This window comes from Anabrus simplex, chromosome 1 (assembly GCF_040414725.1).
Source record: "Anabrus simplex isolate iqAnaSimp1 chromosome 1, ASM4041472v1, whole genome shotgun sequence".
Classification (NCBI taxonomy): Eukaryota; Metazoa; Arthropoda; class Insecta; order Orthoptera; family Tettigoniidae; genus Anabrus; species Anabrus simplex.
Window position 1 is genome coordinate 273,764,150 of NC_090265.1, and position 18,680 is coordinate 273,782,829.

Consider the following 18,680-nt stretch of genomic DNA (forward strand, 5'->3'; position numbering starts at 1 on the left):
CTTGATTTTAGGATCACTCAAAGTTGACTAAACCTAGAAACCTATCATGCCCGAATGATTCATTGGCAGGTAATTCCAGAGAGAATAAAATAAAAATGAAGCAAATCGGTCCAGTAGAACGGACAAAACGACTGGTCAAATCTGTTTTTAGTTAACTCTTTTAAGGAGAGTCATACACTAGTCATGCCATGTTTAGTTACCACTTGATGTAAATATGACTATTTCCTACATTATTTCAAGTAGGGCATTGAAAATTAATATGGTGATATATAACATCCTAACCTTTTGCTGGCGGGACCTAGTGTTTACAGTGCACCGTGTCTTCTGGTATGGGCCAGAGCAATTTGGTTACTTTCATTGATCTGTCTCAGCTTTATCCTTGGCTTTGACAAAATGAAAGTGACTGGGGTATGAGCGATGCTAGTAATGCCATTCCTTATGCAGCCAGTCCCTGCTATGAATGGTATGAAAATGTTGCTCATAAGGTCAGTTGGTGCATGCATTTCAGTGGGCTTGGCAGACTGATATGTAATACCAACATCTGGCTCAGTGAGGAAAGCAACGGGAAACTACCTCAGTCTTCATTTCCCTAGTACGCCTCTTCAGTGATGCCTAGGCCATCTATGACAGCTGATGGCGGAGCTGTTGAAGATCCAACCAGCCTTCGGGCTGAGGACTAAACATACACAACCTATTGTTTGACATACTGTAGTAAAAATCAAATTTAATGTAAAGTAGCCACACTATTAATATTGTGGAACCTAAAAGCAAAAGCTGCAATCTCCATTTTTTGGGGGAAATTGAGATATTGGTAACACTGTATGCTCTGTAGTATATAGTTTTTTAATATTAGACTCTTAGTTGCAAAAGCAGCACATAAATGTATTATTTTAATAGTTAAAAGGTAGCCCTAGAATCAAAGCCTACAAACTCCAGGTTTATTTCGAGAGATCTGAGAAGCAAAAGCAGCAAAATCCAAATTCACCAATCACAGCGTTCTATTCAGTCACGTGACTTGTCATGGATGGCCACCGTCCCTGAGCTTAGTGCTTGTTGTTCTTGTTACAGTAGTTTGGTGTTGTGTTTTGCTCTGTGTTGTCTATTTCAATGAATTTTTATAGAGTTTTCATTTTAATGAATTTTAAATTATTATGGAACCTGAGTTATGACAGGGAATTTTTCCTGTGTCACCTAGGAAAGCTAGGAAGAGGCCCAGCTGCCCTGAAAATTGGAAATGAAATGTTTCTAAAAAGTTGAGGTTAGTAGGCCTATTTTTGGTTGAACTGTTTCTTCCTACACATTTTAAATTTAATTAGAATTAAAAATTTTGAGAGTAGTAGTTCATTGAGAGGTTAGCATTGCCATACATTTTAGTTTGATGTCTTTCGGGTTTGTATGTACAAAGGTTGGAACTTTAATAGTGGCAACACTGCTGTAGAAATGCCATGCAATGGAACCTAATAATGTCACTGATAGCACACGTTAGTAACATACCCACCTTACCTCAGAGTACATGGAATCTCCCTTCCCCATATCATGCGCACGCAAACTGGTGAGAGAAACAGAGCATTGTGTTAGCCAGCAGTCCAAGGTAGTGTTCGTAAGCTGGCCCCAGACACTGGATTAGTACATACAACTGTCCTTCACATTCTGAAGGAATGCCTGGACATGAGAAAAATTGTATCACGATGAGTTCCGCGTGATTTGACGAAAATGCAGAAATAGTTATGATACAATGCTGCTCGTAACTACTTGGGGCACTATGAGCAAAAAGGAGAGGCTTTCTTACACCATACCATTACGCTGGATGTAACATGCGCCAAATCGTATGAGCTACAACTGAAATGCCAATTGAACAAATAGAGTCATTACGGGTCACCATGAAGATCAGAACCCCAGGAATGTGAAAGTTATGGTTATTCTCATGTACGCTGTGATGGTGTTATTCTAATGCATTATGTTCCTCCACAGCAGACCGTCAATGCGCAGTATTACTGTTCATTTTTGGAATACAACCTGTGACCAGCTTTGAGACAGAAGCGGTGACATTATCTGCAGAACCCATCCATCATTTTGCATGCTGTGGTTAGGTCTAAATCCTGATTGGTAGGCCTATTTGTTAAGTAGTTTGTGTTTGTTAAGGTAATTTGTTATCTGGTTGTGAACTACCTTTTCTAACATTTTACTAAGGCAAGGAAGTATGCAAATTGGTTGAAAGTCTTCAGGTTTTGTTGGATTATCAATTTTTATTATCGGTTGTATTATGGCACTTTTCCACATATTGGGAAAGATTTTTGTCAAGAGTGAAGTATTTATTATATGCATAATTGTTGAGAGAGCAATTTCAGTGAATCTTTTAATTTTTTTTTTTTTTTTTTGCTAAGGGCTTTACGTCGCACTGACACAGATAGATCTTATGGCGACGATGGGATAGGAAAGGCCTAGGAGTTGGAAGGAAGCGGCCGTGGCCTTAATTAAGGTACAGCCCCAGCATTTGCCTGGTGTGAAAATGGGAAACCACGGAAAACCATCTTCAGGGCTGCCAATAGTGGGATTCGAACCTACTATCTCCCGGATGCAAGCTCACAGCCGCGCGCCTCTACGCGCACGGCCAACTCGCCCGGTAATCTTTTAATTAATGTCAAATTTATTACATCACATCCAGTAGCCTCTAACTTTATATCATGGATTGCATTTCTGGCATCATTAACATTACATGTGAAAAATAAAGTTTGTCTCCATCGTGTTTTATTTTTGCATGTAGTCTTCCGATTGTTTCCTTTCTAGTACATTTGTCTGTATGTGAAGTTTGTGAGCAGAAATATTTATTTAATTAGGCTAATGGCAAGTCAGAGTTGTTTTAGTCAGGTTTTTTTTTGTCAAACCAATGTTTTGAAAGAATTTTCCACACATTGGCAGAATTGTTATTTTTTAAGATGTCATGGGTATGGAGTATCTTCGCATTCCTGATAGTATGAGTTGTGTTACACAATTTTATGTATTTTTTGAAACTGTCTGCGGTTGGATTTTTTATATATTTGTAAGCTGCATTTCTTTTCTGCATTTATGCTCAAATGATGGTTTTAGTTTAACTCGTGCTGTCTGTATGGGGGAATGTTTGTCATACACCTCTAAAAGTAGTTTGTTGAACAGGGTTATTTTGTTGTCAATGTCATGTACAAGCTGTACATGATGCCTAGATATCCTGAGGGTGTCCTCAATGAATACCTCTTTATTTATATTTTCGAAGTTTCAGTAGGCAATTAATTTAGCTCATATTTGGGACATTTCAGTGAGTATGCTCAAAAATCATCCTTTTTTAAAATTTTTTTTATGAGTTGCTTTACGTCACATTAACACAGATAGGTCTTATGGCAACAGAAAAGGGCTAGGAGTGGGAAGAAGCAGCCATGGCCTTAATTAAGATACAGCCCCAGCATCTGCCTGGTCAAAAATATAAAACCATCTTCAGGGCTGCCGACAGTAGGGTCCCAACCACTATCTCCCAAATACTGGATACTGCTCACACTTAAGCTACTGCAGCTATCTAGTTCGGTGCTGTTGTATAAATAAAGTCAAGTTGGGAATGTCCAGGCTGGCAGTTGTCCATGAGTCTGCATTCAATCAGTATTGCTTGTAATGACTAGATACAGTAGTGTATGGGAAATAGTTGTGTGGTGTGTAGGATTATGGGAAAAGGCCATCATAATGACTGAGGTAAGTACTCTTTTCAGTCTTCCAGATTGGGTAGAGTCACATTTTATCACATGCTCATACTTGGGTTTGGTCTTCAACATATCTAGTCTTTGCTGCATGATACACAACACCCAGTAATCACTTAGTACTGCAAATCTTCAACTCAATAACCAGGAATTCTTTCCTGTTTGAAATTTGCTTGTGTTTTACGTATTTCTTTGAATTTAATATTGTTGCGCAGATATATCCCTATGCCTCCCCCACTTTTTGCTACTCTATCATTTATCAGCGTGTAAGCCTCCTTATTGAACCTTTTGACGGGCATATGCACCAATAAAATATACATTACTTTACATCAATGAGTATCATGATAATGAGATTCCTCTCTACGGGGGGTGCTTACAGGCTCTTCATCACTTGCTGACATATCCTATAGGTGTTCAGGATTTCCTAACTACTTGGAATTAAAGGCTGAGATGGGCTAGTTAAATATTTGATCACAATTGAAAATTAATTGAGACAATAATTTACGATACCCTCATTTGTTGAACATATATATTTGTGTGTGGGGACCTTATCTGCAATTCTCGGCCATTGGTTGCATTTGGTAATTCTAAATTCCCATGGAGGGAATTAGATATTTTTCCACCAACAGAGCATATCAAAAATCAGATCAAAAATTTAGATGTATGGCTTTTCAGGCGTTTGCTCTATAAACCAGCATTTCGTCTTAGGTCTGACACTAGACTCGTCAGAGTGGGATGTGTCAGACCCTACCCACTTATGCTGGGGTGTATGCAGGTGAAAAATATCTAATTCCCTCCATGGGAATTTAGAATTACCATTTGGAATTGCTAGGCAGGCATTAAATCCATTGTGGAGTTTTATCTCCCGTATGCAGTTATCAGACTGTGCCACATAAGAGGCTTCTGATAAGTTCACCTGCATACACCCCAGCATAAGTGGGTAGGGTCTGACACATCCCACTCTGACGAGTCTAGTGTCAGACCTAAGACGAAATGCTGGTTAATAGAGCAAACGCCTGAAAAGCCATACATCTAAATTTTTGATCTGATCATTGGTTGCATTGCTGTTAAATTATGTGCCTGAAACTGTGGCGATTTAAAATGCATCTTCTTGCCATTGTTACGTCGGTTGCTTCGAAATTCTGATTGGCTCAATAAGCAAATTTTTGACTTGAGCGTGCGCAGTGTCGATGTTCAACTGAGCGACGCACGGCTTGACTGCACTGAACACCAGTCTGCTCCCGGCTGATCGCCAAGATGGACGCGTTTGGAGAAGTTGTGTACAAAATGCGATTGAAAGTTGTTGGAGTGGAGTTTGATAAACCAGGCTAATTGCCTCGTTAATTAAGGCATTGCCTTAATTATAGTGCAATAATGTTGTGTGTTTCATATTTACAGTTTTTAAATATTAGTGTGACCGAACTATCTGAAGGAGGGTTCTTCATTACAAAATGGGCTAGAACGTAAGCTACCGTACTGGATTACAGTATATTAAATTGGACAAACAAAATGTAAGTACAAGTATCTTCTTAACTGTTTCGAAACTGTTCTGCTGCCGGATTATTTGGAGAAGAACGTGTGTATCAAGCTATCTGCGACAACTATTATATTAGAAGAAATGTTTTGGCAACGCTGTTAATATTACTTCGTCTCTACTCCACTATGTAATTGAAATTAGGCCTACAGTTTATGGACATGGGGACTACTGTTTATTCATTAAATTAAGCTGGAATTTCTTCTTCATCAGACATTTTAATGATATAAATTGTATCTGCTAAATATTAAAATGTAACTTAACGTGATTTTGGTAATGTTCTATACCCAAATTATTATAATGGAGTAATTCTGGAACATGGTATATGCGTGGGTGAGAGGCCTATTATTCCATTAATTTAACTGAGATTATCGTTGTGCTGCCTTTTTCTGTTTCTTAAGGTTATTATTATTATTATTATTATTAATTTTGTCGGTGGATTTCTTTCTACTTTTCTTGGTTCATATTTGTGGCATCCGATGAACTGTTGACAATGTTTTGAAAAACGTTATGTACTAGTATTGTTTTCGTAATGGCTCATTGTTTAATTACTTAATGGGACGGTTTATTTCCGGTCTTATACGGGCATTACCGTTTTCCAAGGCCTCCTAAAATTAAAATTGTGTAACCGGCATTTAAAACCTTTATTAATATTTTGGTTGGAAGAAATGTTAAATTTAAAAGACTATACATAATTATTGTAATATTCTGGTTATAATAAGCTGGAATTTGTTCCCCATTTTTTGATGATACCTTGCCCTCCTCTGATTATTCGCGTCCGTTTTTCTTTCCTTCTTCTTTCGTTATTGCGTGCCATGTTTTTATCTTATCTCCGGTACGCTAATTTTGTGTGGGCTTTGCCTATTGTCTCTTTAAGTCGGATGTTGGCTTCGGTTTTGGGAAGCTGTATGCTTCGTGTGTGCCATTGTTTTGTTGTCTGTAGAATTTTAAGTGTTTCCCTTCATAATTTGTAGTTTATTTGAGACATATTTTTATTCGGGTTTGTGCGATTTTCTCTTGTGTCCTTTCAATTATTTACGTGTGGAACTTAATTTTTTTTTTTTTCCGGGTCTGCTATCGTTGCCTTAAATAGTGAGTGTGTTTCCGTGTTTCCAAGTGAATGAAATCCTTGTGTACTGGTTCCGGAAGCAAATTCCAGTTTATTGTGATTAATTGTAGTAAACTTACTTACAAAGAAAAGCTGGCCAATTATGTAATTAATATTTAATACACGGATCCGTTTTAACATTAGTCATTCATTGATTCTAAGACAAGCTGTAGCTTGTAATCTGAGTGTGTTTTCACGATTTTAATTATCCTAAAAATAGACATTTCTCTCCTAATTTAACGAGTTGAATTATTACAATGTTTATCTTTCTTCTATTTACTTATTTATTACTACATAAAAATTATTTTACGTTGTTATCCGAGTGCGCACTCATAGTATATTTTGCTTTAAAAATTGATTTTTATCTATAATTTAAAGACATTATTTACAAATTTATTATTTGTTCTACAGTTTTCATTCCTAAATTCTGTTTAAATTTTTCCTAATTTTAAGTAAAGTTCAAGTTATTTAAACATTAATCTTGCTTTCATTTAGCAATGTTGACCTGGCAACCCCAAGGTAGTTAGTTCGATCCTGTCCTTTCCCTTATGTTCTGTGCCCTCCACGCTGGTTTTGTTAATACTGCTCCTGCTCGATGGTACGTATTTTGCTGCTTGTGCTCATTTGGTTATATTTATGGGGTTTAATTATCATTCCTGTTTTTATCTTTGTCGGGTTGCATTAATGTAATAAACACATCATGACAATGAAAATAAACTTGGACACCTTTGTGAATTAAAATGTTCATTGTTAAACCTGAAAATGAATGAGGGCAGTCACATGATTTCAGTAGGTATTCATCTAACTGCCTGAAGAGCCACCCTAATTGGAAACCATTCCTTTAAGTTCAGCTTTCATGTAAGATCACATGTAACACCATCTTGACTCATGGTAGTCCAGCTCTCGTAACACAAGTTTAGGACTCTTGTTGCATTTAAGGCCGTCCAATCCTGCCATGCAGGATATTTGGTTACGCAGCATGGACCCTTAATTGAGTCGTAGTGACCTACGACTGTGTCATAGACTGATAACTATCAAACATTACATTACAGATCCAAATTACTGTGACTGATGGCCAAACAAGTTTTAAGTCACTGAGGCTGATGGCCAAAACAAGATTTAATTAACTGAGGATGATGGTCAAATATTCATTAAATACAGTAAGTCCCCAGCACTTATGGTGCTCAACAAACTAGAAATATCAAAAATCAAACAAATATTCAATATTATACTCCTGAGCACGCAAGCCCATACACTAAGGGTGCAACCTTACTCTTTCTCCCCTGCAATGTAAAGGTAGTGATTTATAGTTACTTTTCTTACTGTTGGATTTTTTTCAGTGTCGCTAACCATACCTTACTTGCCGATACGACGTCTTACAGTTACCGTTAAGCTGCCATGTTGGCAAAGTTCAGTCATGGTTGTTGCCTGAATTATGTATTGCCACTGCAGTACACTTAAAGTCACTAGTGATACATTTGCAAGTATATTTAAAGCATATTTTCTTTTTCTGTGGGACTGTAAATCTATTTGGCTAATACCAGGTAAGTAGAATTGTGGCATGTTCGAATAATGCATTTAATAACATAGTTTGTGTGAAATGATGAGCACATCATTTTATTAATTACGGTCCTATTTCTTCCAATATGTACATACAGAATTCGATTGGGATGTCTAAGAAGCAAGAAAAATCTGCAGGAACTCCTCCAAATAGGAAAGCAACGTTACATCCTTTACAAATATCAGGTCAAGAAATGCTTATACACTGCTACGAGCAACTGAAACACGAAGATGAAGAAAAAAGTAAAAGTCGTACTGATACGGACCTAATGAAGAGAGTTTCAAAATTAACTGGAGTTAGTGTTTATTTTAATCTTGTTTCTATGATAAGTCTCTGATATAATCAATCGAAATGGAGGAGTATTTCATTATGAACCTAACCTAATCATGTATACCATGTCTTGTCTTGTCTCGACTTTGATACGGTTTGTAGACTTGACCTTCGTGTATCCATATTGACTTACGGCATGTGTGTATGTAATATATTTCCTTGTGTGTATTCTTACAGCGGAGTTTCAGTAATAGGAAATTTAAAGAAGGGAGTTGAATTTTCTACCCCTGGTAAACGCCGGAAGCGTGAACATCCAGTGACCGGCATAGACAGTTTTTCTAAGGAAGCGATAGCAAGGTTTACTTATGATAAATTATATAAAGGTAAGGTAACTTCACAAGGAATCTACTGGAACATTATTTATAGAAAGTGGCATGCAGGTGAGATAACCTCCCAGATATGTTTTGTGCATGTATCGACATACAGCTCTTTTGAGCCCCTAGTAACACACTTTTTTCTCCCCACAGGAGAAGTTGTAACTGTAAGAAAGGTTTTCGACCATATGAAAGCACGACATGACACTTATTTGTACAACGGCTCAGAATCATCATTAAAAATAATTTTGAAGGCCATGGGATTTTTGTGGAGTAAAGGGGATCCCTATGCATATGTTACAGAAAATAATAATAATAATAATAATAATAATCGAATGGCCTCAGCTACCGTTTGCAGACATTTCGATTTGACGCCATCTGGCTGTCTGCTCGTCAATTTCGACGTTCCGGTTTACTCTGTCTGCCATCTAGCGGACCTAGAGTAAACCGGATCTCTCTTGGGCGTCTATGGCTGAGATTTAATTAATTTTGTCGGGTAAATACCAAATGTATCACCAGAGATCTTTTACATGCCGACATCGTACGACATGGAGTGTCGATTGGACTTTTTTCCGCCCTTCAAAAATCCGACTACCTCTGCCGGGTTTGAACCCGCTATCTTGGGATCCGGAGGCCGACACTCTACCACGGATCCACAGAGGCAGCTGTTACAGAAAATGATGACATTTGTATTAAAAGATCCTGTTTCCTGAGGGAATACATGTGAAACAAGGACAGTGAGAAACCAAAACCTGTTGATTTCTTCAATGAGACTTGGATTTTTATGAATGGTGAATATATGTTATATATTATATTTTATATAAAAATCATAGAATAATTGAATGGATGAAAACCATATCAGTATAAGTGACATTTTAAAAAAAAATGACTTAAGTGCAGGATGTAACTCCGGGAGGATGTATCCTTTCACCAACAAGGAGATACAAACGATAGCGGTAATATTCTGCGCTCTAGTGATGGGTGGTATAACTACAAATACCATGCTTTATATGAGTGTTAAGATGTTTAAATGCCTTTTTCTCTGAATGACCAAAATGCTACTTATGGCTTTCATCCATTCAATTTGTCTTCATCAAGTGTCTTTGGTTTCAAATGTGCATTTTTCTTTCAGGGTCACCCACATACTCCTGGAATAAACCACACAAATCTGGACATGATGTTCAAGGAGTAATTCGTGGACCTGTGTCTGAGGGAGGAAGACTGGTTATTGTTCATGCTGGAATGAAAGATGGCTTTGTACCTGGTATGTTCTTACTTAAGTTTACTTCATTTTATTATAGTGAGCTGATCTCTCTTTACATAGTTATGAGGGTATTTAGAGGTTGTAGTATGGATGTAAAGGTGAGAGCACATAAGTCTCTGGTAAGACCCTAACTAGCGTATAGTTCCAGTGTATTGGACTCTCACTTGTATTACTTGATTCGAGAACTGATAAAGTTCAAAAGAAAGAAGCACGATTTGTTCTGGGTGATTTCTGACAAAAGAGTAGCGTAACAAAAATGTTGTCGAGTTTGGGCTGGGAAGACATGGGAGAAAGGAGACGAGTTGCTGGACTAAGTAGTATAATCTGAGCTGTCAGTGGAGAGGTGGTGTGGAATGACATTGGTAAGGGTTTAGGGTGCAAATAGGAACAAATATTTGTTTTTTAAGGAGGGAGTTAGGGATTGGATCATTACTTCAGTCCGGTCAAGATTCAGCCCGGTCAATACGACTTTCACACACGCGTAACGACTGTCGTTTGTTTCCACGCTCGCGGCCTTCTCAGGAAGGATGTTGTGAAGTGGTGCTCCGAGCTGCCAACCTCTGTACTTAGGAACTAAGTGAGTGGTGCTTCGATAGCTGGTGGTGGTGATCGGTGGTGGTGATTAGTTACGTGATTGGTGAGGAGTTGTTCTTGCCGTGCAGACATCAGAATAGGACCTGGACAAGACCAGTGATACAGGGACAAGCAAAGCGGGTCCGGGGGCCCCCCAGGTTAGAAGCTGCGAATCGGCCCTAGGCCTCTAGTTTCGTGTGGAAACACGATTGGTCTGGACTGGTTCTTGCCATGCGGATGGTTAGAATCCTGGACAAGACCATTGGTCTGGAGTGGTTCTTGCATGCGGACGGTTAGGGTAGAATCTGGACAAGACCTGTGATATAGGGACAAGCAAAGGGGGTATGGGGGCGTAACCCCCAAGTTAGAAGCCGCGAAATGACCCTAGGCCTCTAGTTTCCTCTGGAAACATGAATGTTACATTTTTTGCGCTTTTGGTAACGGACTATGATTAACATTACTGATGAGCACGACATCACGTGCTATTTTACATTGGTCAATAGGAATGCAAGTAGCTACTTCAGAAATGAAAATGGCATGTAATACTCCTCATTAGGTTATAAAAGTAAATGTGCTTCTTGGGGTGGCATGGTGGGTTCCTGGACATCACAATGAACACATCTCTCCTCTGAGACACTCTCCAAGTAAGATTTCATTTATTTTCACTTACTTATAACATTAGAAATATGATGTAGACCAGGCTGAATTAATACCGGGATTGGAATAATTTACCGAGGGAGATGTTAAATAAATTTCCAAATTCTTTGCAATTATTGAAGAAAAGACTAGGTAAATTACATCTGCAACCATGGCGACTGTTCTAAGTACAGATCAGTGGTGACTGACTGATTGCAATTGACTGGCACGATACTGTAAGTGGCATTATAACTTAATGCTCACTGGGTTCTATATGTTGTTCTTGATTTTGACTTCTCCACCGTTTAGGGATCTCTTGGTTATAAAACTTAAAATTCTTAAAGGTGTTGATTTGATATTTGCCACAAACTTGAACAGAAATCAAGATTATCATGGTGATATGAACAGTGAGAAATTTCAGATGTGGGTGGAAACACAATCGTAGGATTACGAAATTTAGGACCCTGTGTATTGCGATGGATAATGTAGCATATCACTGTAAGCTTGTAGAGCAACAACCAACAACAAAATGGAGTAAGGATCAGTTAGTGGTAATTATACTACAATGAATATTTTCTTCTACTGAATGATATTTAATGATGTTAGAGAATTTAATTTTTATTTTCCCTTTAATTTATAGTCATGGTTGAAGCAGAATGGGGTGTCACCACCAGAAAATGCAACAAAAGATGAGCTGCAAAGGTGGTGTCATATGAATCGAAGTCACTTAAAGAGGTACAGAAGCATTTAAACATAAGTTTAGGTAATGTTGTTTACTTTCATGTATGCACAATAATATTTCTCTGTTTTAAAAAAAACCCAGGTACATTGTTGATGAGATGCTGCACAAGGAAGGCCATAATGTCCTACGACTTCCTCCATACCACTCATTTTTCAATGCCATCGAATTAGTATGGTCTGTTGCTAAGCAGTGACTTCAAGACATGGTCATGAATTGGACCGAGAGAGAGCTGTGTGGAAAGAATCTCTTGATCATGTAGGCCAAGTGGAAATGTCTTTTTATTGGATATAGGCAAGAGGAGTTTTCAGGTTGTGATACTTCAATATATCCCACAGGTGACAGCAGAGATGTGGAGAAAGGAAGTGTAACACACTGAGAAGATTGTTGAGTTCTACAATAATGAGGTGAGAGGTGTTCCTGAAGTGGAGGAACTAGTCATCCATTCATCATGGAAGCAGTGAATATGAAGAAGAAGAAGAAGAAGAAGAAGAAGAAGAAGAAGAAGAAGAAGAAGAAGAAGAAGACGAAGAAGAAGAAGAAGATAAGCTGAGGAGTTAGCTGTACCACTGTAAGAACCATTCCATGAGATTAAGGTTTTTATAACTTTGCTGGGAAATAATAAATTTCTAACTGACTTGTCCTTTCGCATATAACAAAGTTACATTTGAAAATTGTGGGGAAATGAGACCTTTTTGCTAAATATAGTTAATTTATGCTGGTACTGCAGTCTAGGTGTACTAACAAGGGACCATCAATCAATGTTAAGAAAACTTGAAATCCGTCCGTCCGTCCGTCCGTCCATCCATCATCATTATAGACTCTTATGCCTTTCAGCGTTCAGTCTGCAAGCCTCTGTGAATTTACTAAACGTCGCCACAATCCTCGATTTGCAACTAGTGTTGTGGCCTCATTTAGGTCTACACCTCTTATCTTTAAATCGTTAGAAACTGAGTCTAACCATCGTCGTCTTGGTCTACCTCTACTTCTCTTCCCCTCCATAACAAAGTCCATTATTCTCCTAGGTAACCTATCTTCCATTTGCCTCACATGACCCCACCACCGAGGCCAGTTTATGCATACAGCTTCATCCATCGAGTTATTTTCCTAAATTAGCCTTTATCTCCTCATTTTGAGTACCCTCCTGCAATTATTCCCACATGTTTGTACCAGCAATCATTCTTGCTACTTTCATGTCTGTTACTTGTAACTTATGAATAAGATATCCTGAGTCCACCCAGCTTTTGCTCCCGTAAAGCAAAGTTGGTCTGAAAACAGACCAATGTAAAGATAGTTTCGTCTGGGAGCTGACTTCCTTCTTACAGAATACTGTTGATCGCAACTGCGAGCTCACTGCATTGGCTTTACTACTCCTTGATTCAATCTCACTTACTATATTACTATCCTGGGAGAACACACAACCTAAATACTTGAAATTATCGACCCATTCTAGCTTTGTATCATCAATCTGACATTCAATTCGGTTGAATTTCTTACCTTCTGGCATCAATTTAGTCTTCGAGAGGCTAATTTTCATACCATACTAATTGCACCTTTTTTCAAGTTCCAAGATATTAGACGGCAGGCTTTCGGCACAATCTGCATTTAAGACCAAGTCGTCAGCATAGGCCGGCTTGCTTACTACATTTCCACCAAACTGAATCCCTCCCTGCCATTTTATATCTTTCAGCAGATGATCCAGGTAAACTACAAACAGCAAAGGTGAAAGATTGCAGCCTTGTCTCACCCCTATAAGTACCCTGAACGAAGAACTCATTCTACCATCAATTCTCACTGAAGCCCAATTGTCAGCATAAATACCTTTGATTGATTTTAATAATCTACCTTTAATTCCATAGTCCCCCAGTATAGTTAACATCTTTTCTCTTGGTACCCTGTCGTATGCTATCTCTAGATCTACGAAACATAAACACAACTGTCTATTCCTCTCGTAGCATTTTTCAACTACCTGGCGCATACTAAAAATCTGATCCTGACAGACTCTGTGGTCTGAAACCACACTGGTTTTCATCCAACTTCCTCTCAACAACTGATCGCACCCTCCCTTCCAAGATGCCTGTGAATACTTTGCTGGTATACTAATCAATGAGATACCTCGATAGTTGTTGCAATCCTGCCTGTTCCCTTGCTTATAGATAGATACAATTACTGATTTTGTCCAATCTGAATGTACCTTACCAACACTCCATGCTAATTTTACTACTCTATGAAGCCATTTCATCCCTGCCTTCCCACTATACTTCACCATTTCAGATCTAATTTCATCTATTCCTGCTGCTTTATGACAATGGAGTTTATTTACTATCCTTTCCACTTCCTCAAGTGCAATTTCACCAACATCATTTTCCTCCTCCCCATGAGCTTGGCTGTTCACAACACCACCAGGATGATTTCCTTTTACACTGAGAAGATGTTCAAAATATTCCCTCCACCTCTCCAGTGATTCCCTGGGCTCTAATATGAGTTCACCTGAATTACTCAAAACACTGTTCATTTCCTTTTTCCCTCCCTTCCTAAGATTCTTTATTACTGTCCAGAAAAGTTTCCTTGCTGCTTGACCTAGCCTTTCCAGGTTATTACCAAAATCTTCCCAAAACTTCTTTTTGGATTCAACATCTATTTCCTTCGCTCTGTTTCTTTCATCTACGTACAAATCGCTGCCTGCCTCGGCCCTTGTTTGGAGCCATTTTTGATAAGCCTTCTTTTTATGTTTACAAGCTGCTCTCACTTCATCACTCCACCAAGATGTTTGCCTTTTCCCATCTTTACACACAGTTGTTCTAGGCATTCCCTTGCTGTTTCTACTACAGCATCCCTGTATGCCACCCATTCACTTTCTATATCCTCAATCTGCTTACTATATACTGTTTGAAACTTCTCACTGATCATATCCATGTACTTCTGTCTAATTTCCTTGTCCTGGAGATTTTCTACCCTTATTCGTTTGCACACAGATTTCACTTTCTCTACCCTAGGCCTAGAGATACTTAGTTCACTACAGATCAGATAGTGGTCTGTATCATCGAAAAATCCCCGGAAAACTTGTACATTCCTAACAGATTTCCTGAATTCGAAGTCGGTTAAGATATAGTCTATTATAGATCTGGTACCTCTAGCCTCCCATGTGTAGCGGTCAATAGCCTTATGCTTGAAGAATGTATTCGTAACAGCTAAACCCATACTAGCACAGACGTCCAGCAAACGCTTCCCATTCCCATTAGCTTCCATATCTTCCCCACATTTACCAAACACTCTTTCATATCCTACAGTTCTATTCCCAACTCTCGCATTGAAATCGCCCATTAGCACTATTCTATCCTTGCTGTTGACCCTGACCACGATGTCACTCAATGCTTCATAAAACTTGTCAACTTCATCCTCATCTGCACCCTCACATGGTGAACACACTGAGACAGTTCTAGTCCTAATTCCTCCAACTGATCAACCTACCCACATCATTCGTTCATTTACGTGCCTAACAGAAACTACTGTATGTTGTGTGCAATGGTGTTCCTGATAAAGAACCCTACCCCAGATCTGCCCTTCCCTTTCTAACACCCGTCAAGTACACTTTGTAATCTCCTTATCTCTTCCTCGTTATCTCCCCTTACCCGAATATCACTTACTCCTAGCACATCCAGATGCATCCTCTTTGCTGACTAAGCCAGTTCTACCTTCTTTCTTCCATAAGCCCCATTAATATTGATAGCTCCCCATCAAATTCCATTTAGTTCGCCAAGTTGTTTCCAAGGAGTCCCTCGCCTGTCAAATGGGAGTGGGACTCTGTTACTCCCATAGGTCCGAGGCTTGCTTAAAATGTTCTGAGCTCGGTAAATTCATGAAGCAGGATGCTACCCTACTTGCACATAATCCAAGTGAGGATCTCTCCTCTAACGGGTTATGGACCACCGGTGAATTGTGTAGTCCTAGCCGCCTGAGCATAAGGAGGGCCATGACTCAGAATATGTCCGAGATGCCCACTCCCATTCCATAGCAACTGGTATCCTGAATCTCAGGACCACTTACTAGGCCACTCAGCCGTTGCCCATGGTTCACGAACTAGGACGTGACTACAGTAACCCACACCCTGAACCATATGTAAAACCCTCGAATATTACATCCTATCCTGCATGTATCTACGAGTTACAGGGCGGTATAGATGTGCGTGTGGGAGTCGTCAGTGTCCAATCGGAGTGAAGTTATTCTGAACTGCTGAGGTGCGATGTAAGGAGAAGCGGGCGAGGGAGAGAGAGGAATACAACACTGTGACGGCAATGCACCATGTAAACATTGTACGCCTGTTTAAGTACGTATGCATTTGTTTTAAATCATAACGCAGTAATCACAAAACTTGGAATTAATTTGTACGTTTTAAATACACTATTAAATACTAACCTGCAGTTGTGTTGTAATCGCATGAGGAATAAAAATATTCAAGGTAAATATTTAAACATGGGGTTAGACAAGGCTGTAATCTTTCCCCTTTGTTGTTTGTAGTTTACATGGACCATCTACTGAAGGGTATAAAATGGTAGGGAGGGATTCAGTTAGGTGGAAATGTAGTAAACAGTCTGGCCTATGCCGACGACTTGGTCTTAATGGCAGATTGTGCCGAAAGCCTGCAGTCTAATATCTTGGAACTTGAAAATAGGTGCAATGAGTATGGTATGAAAATTAGCCTCTCGAAGACTAAATTGATGTCAGTAGGTAAGAAATTCAACAGAAATGAATGCTCAGTTTGGTGAAACAAAGCTAGAACAGGTCGATAATTTCAAGTATTTAGGTTGTGTGCTCTCCCAGGATGGTAATATAGTAAGTGAGATTGAATCAAGTTGTAGTAAAGCTAATGCAGTGAGCTCGCAGTTGTGATCAGCAGTATTCTGTAAGAAGGAAGTCAGCTCCCAGACGAAACTATCTTTACATCGGTCTGTTTTCAGACCAACTTTGCTTTACGGGAGCAAAAGCTGGGTGGACTCAGGGTATCTTATTCATAAGTTACAAGTAACAGACATGAAAGTAGCAAGAATGATTGCTGGTACAAACAGGTGGGAACAATTGCAGGAGGGTACTCGGAATGAGGAGATAAAGGCTAATTTAGGAATGAACTCGATGGATGAAACTGTACGCACAAACCGGCTTCGGTGGTGGGATCATGTGAGGCGAATGGAGGAGGATAGGTTACCTAGGAGAATAATGGTCTCTGTTATGGAGGGTAAGAGAAGTAGAGATAGACCAAGACAACGATGGTTAGACTCAGCTTCTAACGATTTAAAGATAAGAGGTATAGAACTAAATGAGACCACAACACTAGTTGCAAATCGAGGATTGTGGCGACGTTTAGTAAATTCACAGAGGCTTGCAGACTAAATGCTGAAAGGCATGTCTATAATGATAATGTATGTATGTAACATTTAAACACTGTACGTCTGAGTGTATTGATTAAACAATTACATACTCCCCAATGATGTGGCAGTCGTGTTTAATCCCCTTCAACGTATTCAATGTCCTCTGAATTATAATGGAAATAAAGAAAAAAATGTTCAAAACACAACAGCTTCTTGCACCAGCTACATTTGAGTAACGAAAGCTGATCACAAATATTATTGTCATCCATAAGGAATTCGGAAGTACCAGTTCCTTTCCTAATACAGTAGTCTGTGCTATTTTCAAAAGTTTCATTCGTGCTAATTAGGCCCGCTAATTTCCATCCATGTCTAGCGTATGTGACAAACGGAAACGCGGTGAACATTCTTGATTGTAGATCAATGACGTGCGTTCAATAATATTGTTACGCTGCTGCAAGTTCACATTGACATTATTTAACACAACAAAATCACAGATATGTCAGTCCATTGTTTTGAACGTTTGAAAAAGATGCCTGTCTAACGGTTGTAATTCAAAAGATGTTTTGATACAATGATTTTTCACTTTTAACTTTTCAGGTTCATAGTTATCTAATGAAAGTATGAATTACTTCATGTTTTAAATTATCTTTGTGAGGCGCCCAGGAATCCAACAGTAAACAGTTCGATGGACCAGGGTAAGGTAAAAATGTCAACTCCAGGAACATATGGAAAAGGTCTTTTTGTCATTTTTCCAGATTTTGACCACTGAACAATGAAATTAGGGGCTTTAAGTAGACCCTGCTGGACAGCTTGACTTGGTGGCTTTGATTCCTGCAGTACGATAAACAGATAGGGAAGGAGACATCCCATGCATGATACAATTGGCATCATTGTGAATGAATGTGTGTGTGCGCTTTGTGATTGTTTAATACCACATACTACCTTCTTACCACAGCGATCTAGTGTTCTCCCGGAATGCGATTCTTTATTGATGCCAAGATTGATCTGCATTATACACATTATCAGCACCATACTGCTCTTTAAGCAATATTGTCTCTTCTCTCCAGGAATGCAGTATGTTAATAGTAGTTTCATTTTCTTCCTTTCGTGTAACAAACTGCATAATTTTTGGTGATCCCATGTGAAAATGCTGCTTGAAATTTCATACCCATGTTGCATTTGGTAACAAAGGTAAATCGAGTGATTTGGTTTCTTCACGGGCCCATTTTTAAAGTTCATATCATGCACTATCAAGTTTTTTGCGCCAGCTTCCATAAATTTCGTAAACACTAACTCGTACAACTGCTTATATTTGTTTGTGACTGTAAAACTGTAAGACAACCTACCAATAGAATCAGCTTTTGCAATATCTTCCTTAAAACAGTACAACTGCGTCTCGTGCTTCAATCAAGGATATCTGTTTTTCATAGAGTTCTATGATAAGTGAGGAAATGCTTGCTTTGGTTTCCACTTCTTTTCAGTCAACCATATGTTTATAACAGACATGATACTGTATACGCTTTTGGGCTTATG

The 18,680-nt window shown here is 38.9% G+C and overlaps 1 protein-coding gene and 1 long non-coding RNA gene across 5 annotated transcripts in view; one reads left to right on the forward strand and one right to left on the reverse strand.

The window, feature by feature from the left end:
• The window catches only part of LOC136886835 (uncharacterized), a 192,303-nt gene extending 180,109 nt beyond the window's left edge, over positions 1 to 12,194 (forward strand). The window contains exons 2-4 of the long non-coding RNA XR_010861829.2: positions 9,702 to 9,833; positions 11,683 to 11,777; positions 11,866 to 12,194. This is a non-coding gene — a long non-coding RNA (uncharacterized lncRNA). The remainder of the gene's footprint in view (positions 1 to 9,701; positions 9,834 to 11,682; positions 11,778 to 11,865) is intronic.
• nbs (nibrin) overlaps positions 1 to 18,680 on the reverse strand; it is a 294,050-nt gene that overhangs the window by 140,961 nt on the left and 134,409 nt on the right. The window lies entirely within an intron of this gene.